Source organism: Lissotriton vulgaris, chromosome 5 (assembly GCF_964263255.1).
Source record: "Lissotriton vulgaris chromosome 5, aLisVul1.2, whole genome shotgun sequence".
NCBI classification, from domain to species: domain Eukaryota; kingdom Metazoa; phylum Chordata; class Amphibia; order Caudata; family Salamandridae; genus Lissotriton; species Lissotriton vulgaris.
This window is the reverse complement of record NC_141693.1, coordinates 505,414,371-505,433,552: the sequence shown is the minus strand read 5'-3', so window position 1 is coordinate 505,433,552 and position 19,182 is coordinate 505,414,371.

The following is a 19,182-nucleotide window of genomic DNA, read 5'->3' as shown; positions in this document are numbered from 1 at the left end:
CAACCTAAACGCATCTAGTTGACCCTTCAAAGCTTGACTGTAAATCGATGGACTTTCACAGTAGCCCTGAGGAGCGCGTTTGAACCGGAAGCTACGTCCACCAAGAGAGAAACCGAAAAGGTCCCTGCTCTCTTCGGCAATCGGGATGCTGAAAAACGCATTTTTCAAATCAATCACCGAGAACCATGAAGCCGTAGCTGGAATCAGAGTCAGTAGCGCCGTAATGTCAGGCACAACAGGGAATTGAGGAACCACAATTTTATTCACTTCCCGTAAATCAATAACAAAACGATAAACAGGCGGTTTGGTAGGATCAGTACGTTTAAGAATGGGCAGTACAGGACTATTGCACACGTTTCCCCGAGTTTCTTCAATGACATCTTTCTCGATCAAATCATAGATGATCGCTAACAAAGCTCGTTCACCATCCAGGGAGATACGATATTGGGGAATACGTGGCAATCGCACATTCGATTTCAACTGAACAACATAAGGGGAGATATCAAGTAGGCCCACGTCGTTTGGACCCGTCGCCCACAAAGATGCAGGAAGAGAATTCAATTCCGGTGGAAGCTTATCGAGGGACAAATACATGGGAGAGACTACTTTCTCTCCGAACGTAAGCTTTACACCCGCAGGAGAACAATACAAAGTCGCATACAAGCGTTTAAGCAAATCCAGACCCAAAAGATTTTCACCACAACCAGTGGTTAAAATCAACGGAGCTTCGAGCTCACGAGGCCCAATGTTAAGGGGCAAAGGGCGCGAAACTGGATTGCTAACGGGGGCGCCAGAGAATCCAACAGATACATTTGTTAAGCCAGACAAAGGTGCGCCAGGGAGTCTCGAATGCATGATAGAACTTTTCGCTGCACCAGTGTCCAACAGAAAAGGCTCAACGACGCCCGATGTAGCAACTGCGACGTAAGGCCCTCTCTGATCAACCGGAACTGATACCACTCCCTCTCCTTGTCTTTGGCTGTCCTAGTAATTACTATCGTCAGTTCCCTGATCGACGTAATAATCGTCTACATTGTACTGCGCAGATCGTCCTTGCGATGATCCACGTTGGTCGAAACAATTATTAGAATTTGACGAGTTATCAGAACGGTCGTTCTGAGCACCACGACCTCTACCACGTGATGCGTGCTGTGAACCACCACGACCTCCTCTAGACGAATTACCACCACTACGGTCATTTAAAGCAGGACAATTGAATTTAATGTGTCCCTCCTGTCTACAATAAGCACATTGATTGTACCCCAACGAAGATCTCTGAAAAGATGAATCATTACGCGGCTGCGATCGATTCGATTGCGACTGCGATCTATTCTGCTGAGGCGCATTCTGATTAGAACGCGGCGGATATGCTTGTTGTAACAACACTTTAGTTTTCAGCTCTTTCGTCTTTTTATCGGCACGGTCATTTTCCTCTTTTTCTCTATTTTCGTAATATTGTGCCGTAGCCAATATCTGAGCTGAGGTAGAAACGGCCCATGAACTTTCTGAATTTTTCAATTTATTGCACAAGTCGGGCAATAAGTTCGATACAAATTTATCCACAAACAACCTTTGTCCACCCTCAGTACCCATATCCTGCCCACTATGATCGACGAATGTTTCCTCGAACCTCGTAAAGAAGTCTGAAACACTCTCATCTTTCTTCTGCTTACAGGCTGACAACTTGTCCCAATTTACCCTCATAGCTGGCATAAGCGTTTTCATTAACGTAATGATTCGCTGGGGAAGAAGTTCAATCAACTGATCGGGTTTAGTAGCAGCCACTTGTCCAGCGTCTGCCGCTGTAATGGCAGCCCAATCACCACCTAATTCATTCGCGTGATCTTGGTGACGAATCTTGGCCCATACCGGTTGCGGTACGACATTGCCAAACAACATGTCGATATCGGCCAGATTCATTATCGTAGCGTCTACGAGCTGCGATAATTCTTTGTAATACCCCGCAGGATTTTTGCGAGGATCAGGCAAAGTTTGTTTCACCTGAAGCACTTCCGATCGTTTCCAAGGGAGGTGTATCCACACTCTCTGGAAATGTGCTGGTATTGGGGCATTAGCATTAGTATTATCAGCGGGTACCCAAACTGGCGGAACTTCTCGCATAGGATATTGGCCAGACCCATCTCGTTGTTCAATGTCCTCAACGAACAATGCATGAGGAATAGGAGCAGGACGAAGAGATAGCAACCGTTCAATAGCACGTCGGACATTAGTATCGACTATCAGTCCAGTTGCGAACTGAAGCCGAAGATTAGACAGGGCGGTCAGCACCTCGTCAGGCGCAACAGCCGCTATCTGATCATGTAAGAACTTGCACATTTCATCAAACACATATCTCTGAGTAGGTATGTTGAATTGATCAAACGTTTCGAGGACAACACGAGGTGGATTTCTAACAGGGTTTATCATCCAACCCATCGCCATATTGTATAGCGCAACACGTTCTCTATTACCAGGAAGCTGGCTACGTCTCTGTGGACCATCAGAACCAGCAGACCCAAAAACAGGTCCGAGCGACTGAAAGAAGTTTGTCGCAAGGGGAGAATCACGATTACGAGTAGAAGGAGAAGAGTAAGACACAGGACTAACAAGAGAAGGAGTAGAGACGTTAGCAGCAACAGGGGTTAACAACACAGGAGCAGTAGCGTGAGCAGTAGCGGGAACAGGAGTATGTGGAAGCGGAGGAGCAGTAGGAATAGACACAGGCAAAGGAGCAGGAACAGTCGGAAGAGCAAGTGCAGGTTGAGGAACTGGTGGAACAGGTACGGCAGGGACCACAGGAGCTGCGGTACCCTGTACGTACGGAGGTGGCGACTTCATAAGATAGGACATTAAAGAATCCTCAACTGCCTCTTCCTTCTTATCCGACTCCGTAGACAAAACAGGATAGCATTTGTCTATGGACATACGCTGTAATCTCTCAAACACTTCCTTATCCTTATCCTCCTTATCACGCTGAAACTGCTCAGCTTTCTTTACTATAGTAGCAACATTATCTCGCTGACTACGTTTATTTTGTCTGATCTCTTTCTGTCGGGCTTCTTTGCGCCAGAACCGAAAGGCATCAAACATGGCCGGCCTTGATTTACGTTCGAACAACTTTATTTCCAAATTATCTAAGATCGACGCTTCGAAGCTACCGTGAGGTGGCCAACGAAGATCGCCGTCTTTCTTTGTATATTTGATCCAATAATCGTTAAAAGCAATCGGGCCTAGCCCATGTTTGCTATATAGGTCATAAGTAGGAGTTCCAACCGGAGGTATCGGACATGAGTCCTCCAGCAGGGAATCCGCACCACAAGGTCTAAAGCAACTGAACAAAGTACTGCGACCAGGCATCTTGCACACTAGCCGAGTTTCACAAACTTCAAGGGTTACGGGATTTACCAAGTCCCAGCAAGAACAAAACCCTCGGTCTTTGGCGGCTGCAGTCGTCAAACAAATACAACAACAACAAAGTACGCTAGCAAAGTGTCACCGACAAAAACACTCACACAGCGTGCACAACAAAGACACCCGCTAAAGTGTCTACAACAAAAACACTCGCTAAAGTGTTTACAACAAAGAACTCTGGGAGCGACCCACAAATACTTAACTCAAAGATCAATGGCGTCCTCAGGAAGGCCCGTCAATCGTCTCGCTATACCAAGGTCTACGCCAGGCGCCAAAACAGGTCTACAGTCAGGGCAGCAGTCCGTCGCAGCCGTTAGGAGGCGGGAATCTTCGCGGGAAAAGTCTTCGGGCCACTTATTTCGACAACAGGATCGATGAAGCGGGGTGCACCTTCCCTCGGAGATTTCACACGAAGTTCCTCACGATCGTCAGGCTTGGACCGGTACCACTGATGCAGCCCCACGTTGGGCGCCAACTGAAGGACTGGGTTCTTTTGGACCCAGCGGTGCCAGGGCACAACACCTGAAACCTTCGTGGGTAACCTGCTCCGGCGTACAAATCACAGAGACACGGGACACTTCCTTCGGCGTCAAAGAGTCAAGGTTTATTTACTGCAGGGAACACAGAAGTCACAAGAAGTACATCGAGTGTAGTTCGGGGAGACTGCTTCAAATTGTATTTGTGGATCGCTCCTTTTATACAGTTTCTACCCATAGGATAACATGATACACAATAGTTTACAACCTGGTTCCCACAAGTCGCTCTCAGAGGGGTCGCTTAGATCACTTTGAAACACACAAGATCCGGAACATAAGTGCGGAAACATTTGGCGGTTCCCAACTGTAAAAACCCATCTTCCCACCATTAGCAAATTCCAATCAGCAGTAAAGTAGATCGAAACAGGAACGAAGACAGGTGCAGAGGAAGACGGGGACAGTGGGGAGATCGGAAAGGGTGTAAAAGGGGGGTGTCGAGAAGCACGAGATACAGGCATCAAAGGGACGTGCCTAATGAGATGCACGGCTGAGACAATAAGCCCGTGCGGCAAGATGAGCCTCGAGCGGCGCCATCTGCCTTACAGTAGCATCCCCCTCGTCATAAAGACACTTTCAAAGAACATGTGTCTTCCGCAAATATCTTGGGAGTCCCAGGGTCGCGAAGCGGACAGCGTCCGTTCGCTGGCTACTTGAGGGCAAGAGACAAAATGGATGCCGTATCTAAGATGGAACCCGTGGGTACAGATGACAAACCCACATAACAAACGAACGGTTTAAGTTAGCACAGCGAAACTGCGCACACTTGCTAAACTCGTCATTTGCGGTTCATAGATACTAGACTCGACCATATTCGTGTGAGTCGAAAACACCATTTACAATTGTCACGGAACCTCAGGACTCATGTCTGAGTATACCCTGCCACACTTGTGGTGGCCAAAAACGATTAAAAAAGGGGGTGGTGATGAACAGAGTGTCTGAATTAAGCAGACCACTCTTACCCAGTCAAGAGATCAGGGCTTGATCCATCACCATTATTTAGCTCACTGCATCACTCCAGTTCAGAACCTGGCTATATGAAAATTAGTCTGACCCCGTGCCTCAAGGGGAACAAGGCAGACCAAACTACCAAGCCATTTCTTCACAGGAAAGGAGACAAGCTTCCGGGGACCGATTTCTGGGATTTCAGCCGTCGTCGGCCAGGCTTGCTTGAATCTTGTTGGTGCAGTGAGCAAGAGACTCATGTCTGAGTATACCCTGCCACACTTGTGGTGGCCAAAACGATTCAAAAAGGGGGTGGTGATGAACAGAATGTCTGAATTAAGCAGACCATTCTTACCCAGTCAAGAGATCAGGGCTTGATCCAACACCGTTATTTAGCTCACTGCATCACCCCAGTTCAGAACCTGGCTATATGTGAATTAGTCTGACCCAGTGCCTCATGGGAACAGGGCAGACCAAACTACCAAGCCAATTTTTCACCGGAAAGGAGACAAGCTTCCGGGGACCGGTTTCTGGCATTTCAGCCGTCGTCGGCCCGGCTTGCTTGATTCCTGGAGGTGCAGTGAGCAAGGGACTCATGTCTGAGTATACCCTACCACACTTGTGGTGGCCAAAAACAATTCAAAAAGGGGGTGGTGATGAACAGAGTGTCTGAATTAGGCAGACCACTCTTACCCAGTCAAGAGATCAGGGCTTGATCTATCACCGTTATTTAGCTCACTTAATCACCCCAGTTCAGAACCTGGCTATATGCAAATTAGTCTGACCCAGTGCCTCATGGGAACAGGGCAGACCAAACTACCAAGCCAATTCTTCACCGGAAAGGAGACAAGCTTCCGGGGACCGGTTTCTGGCATTTCAGCCATCGTCGGCCCGGCTTGCTTGAATCCTGGTGGTGCAGTGAGCAAGGGACTCATGTCTGAGTATACCCTGTCACACTTGTGGTGGCCAAAAACGATTCAAAAAGGGGGTGGTGACGAACAGAGTGTCTGAATTAAGCAGACCACTCTTACCCAGTCAAGAGATCAGGGCTTGATTCATCACCGTTATTTAGCTCACTGCATCACCCCAGTTCAGAACCTGGCTATATGCAAATTAGACTGACCCAGTGCCTCATGGGAACAGGGCAGACCAAACTACCAAGCCAATTCTTCAACGGAAAGGAGACAAGCTTCCGGGGACCGGTTTCAGGCATTTCAGCCGTCGTCGGCCCGGCTTGCTTGTATCCTGGTGGTGCAGTGAGCAAGGGACTCATGTCTGAGTATACCCTGCCACACCTGTGGTGGCCAAAAACGATTCAAAAAGGGGGTGGTGATGAACAGAGTGTTTGAATTAAGCTGACCACTCTTACCCAGTCAAGAGATCAGGGCTTGATCCATCACCGTTATTTAGCTCACTGCATCACCCCAGTTCAGAACCTGGCTATATGCAAATTAGTCTGACCCAGTGCCTCATGGGAACAGGGCAGACCAAACTACCAAGCCAATTCTTCACCGGAAAGGAGACAAGCTTCCGGGGACCTGTTTCTGGCATTTCAGCCGTCGTCGGCCTGGCTTGCTTGAATCCTGGTGGTGCAGTGAGCAAGGGACTCATGTCTGAGTATACCCTGCCACACTTGTGGTGGCCAAAAACGATTCAAAAAGGGGGTGGTGATGAACAGAGTGTCTGAATTAAGCAGACCACTCTTCCCAAGTCAAGAGATCAGGGCTTGATCCATCACCGTTATTTAGCTCACTGCATCACCCCAGTTCAGAACCTGGCTATATGCAAATTAGTCTGACCCAGTGCCTCATGGGAACAGGGCAGACCAAACTACCAAGCCAATTCTTCACCGGAAAGGAGACAAGCTTCCGGGGACCGGTTTCTGGAATTTCAGCCGTCGTCGGCCCGGCTTGTTTGAATCCTGGTGGTGCAGTGAGCAAGGGACTCATGTCTGAGTATACCCTGCCACACTTGTGGTGGCCAAAAACGATTCAAAAAGGGGGTGGTGATGAACAGAGTGTCTGAATTAAGCAGACCACTCTTACCCAGTCAAGAGATCAGGGCTTGATCCATCACCATTATTTAGCTCACTGCATCACTCCAGTTCAGAACCTGGCTATATGAAAATTAGTCTGACCCCGTGCCTCAAGGGGAACAAGGCAGACCAAACTACCAAGCCATTTCTTCACAGGAAAGGAGACAAGCTTCCGGGGACCGATTTCTGGGATTTCAGCCGTCGTCGGCCAGGCTTGCTTGAATCTTGTTGGTGCAGTGAGCAAGAGACTCATGTCTGAGTATACCCTGCCACACTTGTGGTGGCCAAAACGATTCAAAAAGGGGGTGGTGATGAACAGAATGTCTGAATTAAGCAGACCATTCTTACCCAGTCAAGAGATCAGGGCTTGATCCAACACCGTTATTTAGCTCACTGCATCACCCCAGTTCAGAACCTGGCTATATGTGAATTAGTCTGACCCAGTGCCTCATGGGAACAGGGCAGACCAAACTACCAAGCCAATTTTTCACCGGAAAGGAGACAAGCTTCCGGGGACCGGTTTCTGGCATTTCAGCCGTCGTCGGCCCGGCTTGCTTGATTCCTGGAGGTGCAGTGAGCAAGGGACTCATGTCTGAGTATACCCTACCACACTTGTGGTGGCCAAAAACAATTCAAAAAGGGGGTGGTGATGAACAGAGTGTCTGAATTAGGCAGACCACTCTTACCCAGTCAAGAGATCAGGGCTTGATCTATCACCGTTATTTAGCTCACTTAATCACCCCAGTTCAGAACCTGGCTATATGCAAATTAGTCTGACCCAGTGCCTCATGGGAACAGGGCAGACCAAACTACCAAGCCAATTCTTCACCGGAAAGGAGACAAGCTTCCGGGGACCGGTTTCTGGCATTTCAGCCATCGTCGGCCCGGCTTGCTTGAATCCTGGTGGTGCAGTGAGCAAGGGACTCATGTCTGAGTATACCCTGTCACACTTGTGGTGGCCAAAAACGATTCAAAAAGGGGGTGGTGACGAACAGAGTGTCTGAATTAAGCAGACCACTCTTACCCAGTCAAGAGATCAGGGCTTGATTCATCACCGTTATTTAGCTCACTGCATCACCCCAGTTCAGAACCTGGCTATATGCAAATTAGTCTGACCCAGTGCCTCATGGGAACAGGGCAGACCAAACTACCAAGCCAATTCTTCACCGGAAAGGAGACAAGCTTCCGGGGACCGGTTTCAGGCATTTCAGCCGTCGTCGGCCCGGCTTGCTTGTATCCTGGTGGTGCAGTGAGCAAGGGACTCATGTCTGAGTATACCCTGCCACACCTGTGGTGGCCAAAAACGATTCAAAAAGGGGGTGGTGATGAACAGAGTGTTTGAATTAAGCTGACCACTCTTACCCAGTCAAGAGATCAGGGCTTGATCCATCACCGTTATTTAGCTCACTGCATCACCCCAGTTCAGAACCTGGCTATATGCAAATTAGTCTGACCCAGTGCCTCATGGGAACAGGGCAGACCAAACTACCAAGCCAATTCTTCACCGGAAAGGAGACAAGCTTCCGGGGACCTGTTTCTGGCATTTCAGCCGTCGTCGGCCTGGCTTGCTTGAATCCTGGTGGTGCAGTGAGCAAGGGACTCATGTCTGAGTATACCCTGCCACACTTGTGGTGGCCAAAAACGATTCAAAAAGGGGGTGGTGATGAACAGAGTGTCTGAATTAAGCAGACCACTCTTCCCAAGTCAAGAGATCAGGGCTTGATCCATCACCGTTATTTAGCTCACTGCATCACCCCAGTTCAGAACCTGGCTATATGCAAATTAGTCTGACCCAGTGCCTCATGGGAACAGGGCAGACCAAACTACCAAGCCAATTCTTCACCGGAAAGGAGACAAGCTTCCGGGGACCGGTTTCTGGAATTTCAGCCGTCGTCGGCCCGGCTTGTTTGAATCCTGGTGGTGCAGTGAGCAAGGGACTCATGTCTGAGTATACCCTGCCACACTTGTGGTGGCCAAAAACGATTCAAAAAGGGGGTGATGATGAACAGAGTGTCTGAATTAAGCAGACCACTCTTACCCAGTCAAGACATCAGGGCTTGATCCATCACCGTTATTTAGCTCACTGCATCACACCAGTACAGAACCTGGCTATATGCAAATTAGTCAGACCCAGTGCCTCATGGGAACAGGGCAGACCAAACTACCAAGCCAATTCTTCACCGGAAAGGAGACAAGCTTCTGGGGACCCGTTTCTGGCATTTCAGCCATCGCCGGCCCGGCTTGCTTGAATCCTGGTGGTGCAGTGAGCAAGGGACTCATGTCTGAGTATACCCTGCCACACTTCTGGTGGTCAAAAACGGTTCAAAAAGGGGGTGGTGATGAACAGAGTGTCTGAATTAAGCAGACCACTCTTACCCAGTCAAGAGATCAGGGCTTGAGACCATCACCGTTATTTAGCTCACTGCATCACCCCAGTTCAGAACATGTCTATATGCAAATTAGTCTGACCCAGTGCCTCATGGGGACAGGGCAGACCAAACAACCAAGCCAATTCTTCACCGGAAAGGAGACAAGCTTCCGGGGACCGGTTTCTGGCATTTCAGCCGTCGTCGGCCCGGCTTGCTTGAATCCTGGTGGTGCAGTGAGCAAGGGACTCATGTCTGAGTATACCCTGCCACACTTGTGGTGGCCAAAAACGATTCAAAAATGGGGTGGTGATGAACAGAGTGTTTGAATTAAGCAGACCACTCTTACCCAGTCAAGAGATCAGGGCTTGATCCATCACCGTTATGTAGCTCACTGCATCACCCCAGTTCAGAACATGGCTATATCCAAATTAGTCTGACCCAGTGCCTCATGGGAATAGGGCAGACCAAACTACCAAGCCAATTCATCACCGGAAAGGAGACAAGCTTCCGGGGACCAGTTTCTGTCATTTCAGCCGTCGTCGGCCCGGCTTGCTTGAATCCTGGTGGTGCAGTGAGCAAGGGACTCATGTCTGAGTATACCCTGCCACACTTGTGGTGGCTAAAAACGGTTCAAAAAGGGGGTGGTGATGAACAGAGTGTCTGAATTAAGCAGACCACTCTTACCCAGTCAAGAGATCAGGGCTTGATCCATCACCGTTATTTAGCTCACTGCATCCCTTGCTCACTGAGGCATATTTCTGCCTAAACAAAAGTATGTGTCAATGAAATGTAATACTATTATTTTGTTATATGTTGTATGTCACGTGGTGTCTTTTTCACGGGTGCTTTTCAACTGCAATTTGTAAACTAAGTGCTCCTACGTAGTTCGCAAGTCGCAGCATGCCTCAATTCACAGTGGATTGAGAGGACCCCAATAATGAAGCCTGCCACCTAGGGTAACCCTTCTGAGTGAGTGGACTTTATAAAATATTTTTTCTTTCTGAAAAAAGGGGTTTCCACACATGGTCAGTGGAGTCCCTGCTCTTTATGTGGATACTAATTCCGGTATTCCGAATGTTGTGGAACTGCATTCAGTAAGGAGGGTGAACCTTACCTTAATGTTAATGTTAATGTCAATGCTATTTATAAAAAGCGCACAAATGCCAAAAATTGTGTTTCAGCGCTGAGGACAGAAAGTAAACCTACAAAACACCACTCAATGAAACAGCCAGTTTCCCAGACTTTTTCTGAAACTCATGCGAGAACTGGCCTTCCTGATCTCAAGTGGTAGGGAGTTCCACAGCCTGGATGTGCGGTGCTGAAAGCTCCGCCCGCCCCAGTGCAAGGTCCAGCACTTAGATACCACCAGCAGATTAGCTGCGGTAGAACGGACCTGTCTAGCTTGCTGATACCACACAAACAGCTTCTGAACGAAAGACGGACAATTTCGCGTTAGGGCTTTATGGGCCACACCTCTACCTCCCCCTGTTTTTTGAACGCCCAGTGAATATATCCAGGAAGTTAACGTAGTTATACAATTGTCAATTATAGCTACAGCATTCTCTTAGTTAATACTATCTATTTCTCTTAACCTCTCCGCTGCTTCTTGTTGGGAGATTTTCCATATTTCATTAAAGACAGCATTTAAGAAACATTTTTGACGTGACTTTCTGGGACCCAATAAAACATCCTGTAGGTCCACATCCTCTGTAAGTAAGGATAAGTGTTGTTTCACCTGGGTGAGTGTTGAGGTTTTTAGCCAATCGAGGCATAACTTCCCAACACTATATGACGTCACTACCCCTGGATGTTCTCTTTGTACATTGCATGGTACTGGCCAGTGAATACTAAACCCTTCGGTTGAAACCTTTAAATATTTCCTGACATCTATTACTGTCTGTGGGCAAAACCCACCAACCCTTCCAATTGGGGTAAGATCTACTGTATTGCATGACGTCCTCTAGCGTAATCCCTACCTGTGTTGTATTGTTACCCTCCATGTTTGATGGTGTTGGCAACAGAGGTGAGTTCAAATCCTTATTCTTGCCTTTTCCAAGACAGGTAGTTTGTTGCACAGCTTCGTTCAAGAACATGATTTGCTGAGGAATGACGCATGCTCTAAATAGCGCTTCTGTTCTATAGCGTCCTGACATAAGTCAAAACCTCGTTCAGACAACTTGATAGTAAAAGAAGCAGAGTAAATCTGTTTGGTGTTTGTCTACATATTTTTCTGTGCTGGTGTTGGTGCAACCTTATAATAATATGAGCTGGGTCTGATGTGCTAAACCTTGAAAAATATGGAACTGCTTTTCAGAGGTGTTTGGAAATGTTCCCATTGGTGGTGCAAAAACATAATGTTGATAGCAATACATTGTTTCAAAACCTGATGTGTTATGCAACCTATCACTATTCGAAAAGGCAGCAAATTTTTCTAAACCAGACAACATATTATTTACAGTTTCATAATCCCACCCATCGGAAAATGCACTGGAGGTAATGATATAATTTAAGAATATTTTAAATAAATGTGGTATTTTTAAAATTGAGGTCAGACCAAATATATCGTAATCAACTTTGTCCCACACTATACCATCAGGTATAGGAACTGCTGTAATGTTTACTGATGAAAAGTCTCTTTGTTTTCAATGTGATTATAGGTGAGGTTTTAGAGTCAGATTCACTTTTTGAGCTGCAGAGCCTTGTCGAAGATAAGTTTCATTTATAAGTATGTCAAAAAAAGTTACTAAGCCTATCTAGAAAAGAAAGAAAAGTATCCTGGTAATTGCCCAAAGTTATATCCAAGGTTATACCAGGTAGGTCTTATGAAGAAAGTTCAGAAAGTCTTTAATTTGATGGTTGCGTGCTTTTTGGGCTGGCATCATTTCAGGTTTACTTGGATCCAAAGAAAATGTATCAAAGTCTATGAAGTAGCCAGATCAATTTTGGGTATTTCCGCAGGTCCTGTGGAAACTGTAGTTTGCTCTTGTTGAGGCATGTTGATGTAGATATCTGTGTTTGGTCGAATTGAAATGTGTCTTTCATTTTGATTGTGATTATGAACTTCAGTTTTGAGAGGAACACATTTCATGGCATTATTGCATAGTCCATCATCCTGTGCAGGGGACTCTTCAAATGTGATGAGTCTTTCTCTTTGAACTTCTTGTTTGGTAGCAAGAGAAGGTGTCAGCTACTCAGGAGTCCACGAGGCCTAATATTCAGTATCAGCCTCATAGTGTGGTTTGATTAGGTCAATTCAGACAAATTGTTTCTCCTTTTTTCCGGCAAGAGATGGCAGACGTACAGTTCTTGTTCTTTCAAATGAAAGGACAGAGACAGGCTTTCTGTATGATTGCCCAAATTTTTTTTTTGTTCGCTATATTCTTTCTGATCAGATCCCCTAATTAATTGAATGCAGATTTATAGAGCGCATAGTAACCCGGAAGCATCCCAGCGCTAAACCAAACAGAGAGACCAGAGGGGGGGTGACCGGAAAGATAGGAAAGGTTCAAGGGAAGAGGTGGGTTTTCAGGAGTTTCCGAAATTGGAGGGACTGACTTGACTCCCCCAGTGGCGGACCTTTTTACTTGGACATTGCTTTGTAGCTCTCTGGATTCATTTAGCTCCTGTAAAACAACCAAACGTTTATGGATGTCAAAAGGTTTTTCATCCGCCACTGTGTCTTCACGAACAAGATCAGGTACCCATATTCTCGTCCCAAATAGGACCTCATAAGGAGTGACACCCCCAGGGAACTTCTTGGCATATTATTTAATGCTCATTGAACTCCATACAAATAATTACCCAATTCTCACCCAAGCCTAATACTGTAGCTGTTAAAGACTGCTTTAAGCCCCAGGTTTTCCGTTCCACTTCCGATTTTCCCTCTGGATGTTACGGAGAGGAGTACCACAATGCTACATCCAAACCTCCCATGGTTTCCTTGTAAGCCCTAGAGCTATATGCGGAGTCACCATCAGAATGTAATGTGCCAATTACGTATGGCCCTATAAAGACTCACAAAACTTTTATAACAGTTTGAGCATCAGCTGCGTGCTAGGGCCACACCCATAGGAATCTAGAGTAACCCTGGGTAGTGAACTCCATTTTGTTTGCAGAGTTTGCTGAGTTTTCGGCACTCCACGTTACACGGAGGTCGCAGAGATTTTTCCTTGCTCGTGTTCGTCAAAGTTGATTGGCGAGCACGAGCGAGGAAAATCAACCTCCCGGCGAGATTTTTCCTCGTTTGTGATCGTCAACATCAAGTTGGTGTGCATAGAAAATCAACCTCCCTGCGAGATTTTTCAATGCTGGGGATCAGATTTCTCATTGCAAGTGGTCGCGAATGCTCGCGAGTACTTGCGTTGAGAAACTGCCGTTCATGTTGAGAAAGCTGCAGCACAGGTAAAAATCTACTCAAGCAGCAGAAAAGGAAAGTAGGGGCCGCTTGCACTGTGCAAGGTGCTGTTTGCAATGATTGCATAGTGCGGAAAAGCATCCGGCCGGGTGCAATCACTGCAAACTGCATTTTCCTATCGACTCTGCTGCTTAGGGAGCTCTGCGTAGTGCGACTGAGTTGGTTTTGCACTTCGCGGAGTTCTGCATAGGGCAACTCTGTGAACCTGGCCCAGGGTTAATCTAGTGCAGGAATCCACAGCAACCATGATATACTGTAAGCCCCATCTGTTTGTAAGGGGCCACAGTGGTCCAAAAAAACACATGCAAGTGGTTTGTCCAATATTATCAATGGTGTCTGCGATGGATGTGTTACGGTGGAGCATATTATCTGCTGACAGATGTCGCATTTCAAGATATACAGGCATATGCATCAAAGTAAATACCTGGAGCAAAGGGGCAGATTCACAGAATCTGCCCCTTTGCTCCCGGTATTTTTGCATTTGGGATGCATCATCCCAAATACAAAATCGCAATTTAAGGAATCTCTAAATTGAGATTCCTTTAATTGCGATTGCATTTAAGGAATCCCAAATTGAGATTACTTAAATGCAATGCATGAAAGTAAATAAATAGCGAATTCGCTAATAAGAGTAGCAAATTACCATGAAGTTGAACTTCATGGTAATTTGCTAAAACTTTGAAAAAAGCACTTTTGTGCATTTTTCAAAGTTTCATGTTGCGCACACACATCACCGGCCCGATTCAGAAAAATAATCTGAAAAAAATCCTAACTTTACGACTTTCAGTATTCACAAAAGGCATGTTAGTAACTTTACTACTAATAAACTGAAAAAAATCCTAACTACGACTTTTGATATTCACAAAAGGTACTAAGCAGTAGTAAAGTTAGGATTCCTAACTTTACTACTACTAATTGCCTTTTGTGAATACCGACAGTGGTAACGTTAGGATTTTGTCTCAGTTTAGTATTAGTAAAGTTAGGAATCCTAACTTTACTACTAATATATGTCTTTTGTGAATACCAAAAGTCGTAAAGTTAGGATTTAATTTCAGATTACTTTTGTGAATCGGGGCCAACGTCCATTCTTGTTTTTTGAACTAGTGATTGCAGCTACCGAAGCCATGCTTACAGCTCCCTTCACGGCTTCGTCAGCCAATGAATTCCCTTCAACGTGAACGCCATCACGTTGATGACTCAGTGTGTGTATCATGTGAGCCCTTGGTAGTTTGCTTTTCAACTCCACTGCCTGTTCCCATAGCGTTTTGTGCTTAATTGTGCCCATTTTGCATCTCTGAACCCATTTTATCCCCAGTGGTGCAAATACTCATTGAATTATTGTACACAGTAAAAGGAATCACACAAAATTAGTGTGGGGAATTCTCGATCTGTATTCACTAGTGCCAGTAACAGTGCTTTCAACTCTGCCAGCTGTGCCGTGCAGTCTCTTAGAGACCGGGTTTTTGTACAACTTGGATGAAATTTTCCATCCTGCATGCGACCTTTAACGAATACACATGCAGTGCTGTATTGCTGTTTACTTCCAATGGCCAGCTGAACAGATCCGTCAGTGTAAATTATATATTCATACTGATCTAGAGGCATTTTTCAATCGGGAGAGGATATTGTTGTTTGTATTGCAGGAATGCTTGTATTTTTAGACTTGGGTCGTACCAGTATTCTACGCCTTTTGCAGTGAGAGAATTAGCCCATTGTATCCATCCCAGATGTAAGGCTTTAGTGTTTGGGATGCTTGCCTTTGTCGCAGCATGTAAGGCTGATGCTGGAGTTGCGACAATTATCCGTTTCCTCAGAGCTAGTGCTCTTTCTCTCACTACCGCAGTCCGTACCGCTGTCAGAATTCTTTCTGATGATGCAAAATACATCTTAGCATTTGTGTACAAATGTGATTTCTATGCTATTGGTACTTTTTCACCTTCATTGCATGTTAGGTAGGTGTATCCTGATTGACCCACAACTATACGGATCACCAGGTTGTGTACATTTAGGTGTGTCTGGAAGTGTTTTGATGCTATCATATCAGCTTGCAGGGAACAAAGAATATCTGTGTGTTCCTGTGTCCATTGTCTAACTGAGAAGTCAGCTTTTATCAAACCGCAGAAAGGTTTAACCCTTTCTGCGTAATCCAAAAAGTGTGTTTTGCCAAAGTTCAGGAATCTCAGTACTGATTGTAAATTTTTCAACGCTTTTGGAGTTTGGAGCAGCGCGCACTTTTCAAAAAAGTTAGCAGCTAAGATTTTCCCTTCACTTGAGAGCTCTTGTCCCAAAAATAGGACATTAAGGTGGGCTATCTTTTATTTTTTAAAGTTGAATTTGTAGTCCTCAGTGGCGAATCTCACTATTATGGTATTCACTCTGGTCAAGTGTTCCTCCAGGTCATCATCTATTAGATAAATATCCTCCACATAGGACAACGTTTCTTCATCCAGATTCTGAAGTAATTCAATTACTCTGGCCGAAAACAACCCCGGGCTATTCTACCACCGGGGGAGCTGACAAAATTGACGCTGGGACCTTAACATGGAAAATGTGGTTCAATTCCTGCTTTCACGCCCTATATTTTGGCAAAGAAATCCATTCGAGGTATCTATTGGCATTTTGTATTTTTCCTGCACAATGTTATTAATTACTGTGGCACTGTGTGCATTTGGTACAGCAAATTACTTTGTGCACTGGAAACAAAAGATTGTTCATTTGAGAGGTGCAAGTTTCAATCACCCCTTGGTATTCAAGTTGATCTAAGATCTCCCTGACCTGTTTTGTAGCTTCTTGCTTTATTGGATACCGCCTCTGTGGAGTCAGAGTATTTTTTAATGGAATTATGTGGTGGTTTGAATGCTCATCCCATCCAACGTGGTTTTTATGTAGTGCCGGAGCTAGGAATACAGCCCACTCCTGTTCATATGTGTATTTTAGGTATTTGGGAACAGGGTCAGAAAAGGCTGGTAAGAATAATGTTTCTCCCCTAGGGCTGTCTATGACAAATGCTGGTGGCCAATCTTGTTCAGCTCATAGAATATCACAACCAAACGTCAGGTTCTCCCAAAAGAGACATCTAACTTTCCTGGTCTTGTCCCCCATCCATTTGGAGTAATATTGATACCTGTCAGGTTTTCTAAGATTTTCCCTATTCCTAAGGTTATACCTCCTTTTGGAAGGTTCCTGTGAAGGTGATCTACCTCTGGATTGAGGTCTATTTTCCTTATTCTTTTCATTTTTGTTTGTGTCCCACTTCTTGTTTGAAGGAGCAGGTGACTGCTTAAAGATGCCCTTTTCGGGTCTACCCATCAGTTGTGGTTTTCATGCTTTCCCACCTAAACTGTCTCTGCTTAACGCTGCATACACAGTCTCAATCATTTTAGATAATTCATGCTCCTGTTGTAAGGGACTGAATTCCCTTAGGAGTTGACGGATTGCCACTGATGCTGCCTCCCATTTAATATTTGCTAATATTATAGCTGATACCTGGGCAAAATTACCTAGTAATTTCATTCTTACATTCAGAGCAGGTTCTCCTCCGTACTCATTTTGTATATGTCTTAATACATCTGGAATTATTGCTAATGACAGGATACCATGTGTTCTGGTATATATGGCAGTAAAAACTGTACCCCAAGAGGTACAATCCTCTATGTGTGGTGTTATCCCATTGGGCAAGCAGATTGTTAGCATTCTGTGTTTTTCATAAGGGCTGGTATTTTGGAATACTGCTTCTAGCTGTGTTATTTTCTGAGCTACCCAGAATGGCATTTGTTCACGTTTTTTGGGCATTTACCCATCACGGCGTGTAAGGTTTGTGGTGTGATTTTAGTTGCTGGTTTTTAAATTGTAAAGTTTTATCAATTCTTCGTGAAGTGTAAGTAAATTTCCTCCTAGCATTATTTCAATGTCAGGATGTGGTGTATAGGCAGCTAATACTGGCCATGTCACTTCTTCTCTTCCGAGCGGACTGAGTCTTACTTTATTTCTTGTATCGGGGTTGGCACCTTTAAACCTGTATATATGTTCCTGGTAAGTTACTGGAAGCTCAATGTCCTCATAGGAAAAAACTCATCCAGTATTCCACTTTCTGTGTAAAAATTAAATGTTTTTGTTCTTGCATCTACAACTGGGAATGTAACACATGAATAGGATACCTCTGTTCTATATGATTTGTGTGCCTCAATCGTGAGAGCTACTGGTCCACCCCTGGATGTTAGACCGTGTTCACCTAGTTTTATGGTGATGGCATTTCTAACATTTTCTGCAATGTGAATTGCATTTTCATCTTCCTCATCTGCTGAGACATATAGTTCTTGCACAACTCTATCCTTTTCCTCAGTCATTGTTTTAAAAAAGAAAGAAGAGCTTTTCAAGGGAACTAAGATAAGGTGTTTTGCACAATTTTAAGAACAATGTGTCCTTAAAGCTTGATTAACCAACAGCCAATAAATAGAATGTTTGCCTAGTTAGCTGCGGCAGAGTTTTTGCCCACTCACCCCAGACCTCTCTAGGGAATTGTGAGTAGGGGTCTCTGAGACTAGCACTACTGAACTGCTCAGATTCTACTGTTAAATAAGTACCCAACCAATGGTGGTGGCGCCGTGTCATGTAGTTCCTTTAAATACCTATATGTAGAATTGGTGTCAGACTGATTCTGAACACCCCCACTGGTTATGTTGTTTTTTTGTAGCAGCTAGCTCACAGTGCCACAAAAATCTCCTCAACATTCTAACATGACAACCCTGATCCCTCAGGACCGTGGAAACAATTTACTCCTTTTTGCTCAGTCACTCGTGCTTACTTAGTCTGACTTACAGAGATACGCAGAAATAGAAGTATTTATTGAACAGTTGTTATTCTGGTGTAAAATAGATGAGCTGCGACAACCGTTAGACAGAAGCAGAGATATGGGATCAGAAGCACTATGAAAGTAAACGGATGGTAAACCTCTACCATCTTGCATTAATCATGAATACATATAAGTACATAAAAAACATGATAAAAAAGGATGCTTCCCAAAATAGGTGTACCTAAGTTGCCTAGCATGTATGTAGGTGTTAAGCCAAGAATCCCTCTAGGATAAAATCAACCCAATTACCTGAATTGAGAGACTGTGGGACCCCGTCTTGGTCTCGGGTTGGACACCCCGCGAGGGATGTTAGACCACTGCGAGCTGGAGTGTCTGCATGCAGGAAACTCAGCGTCTCGCGTCAGTGTGTTGGCCGGGAAGTCCTGGCCTCCTCTCGCTATCTTCACAAGATGTGATGTATATATGCCCATTGGTCTCCTCAGGGGTTCTACCTCACTGTATGACTTTGTCGGACTTAGGATGACATTGAGAATGAAATTTGTACATAGATGTAATACAGGAGGTGTTAGTCCTGCTGTGCTTCCTAGAATCCACATGCATAATGTACAAGGTTTTTTTACCAGGGAAAATCCTGCGTTCTGAATGCAGTGTTGCATCTAGAT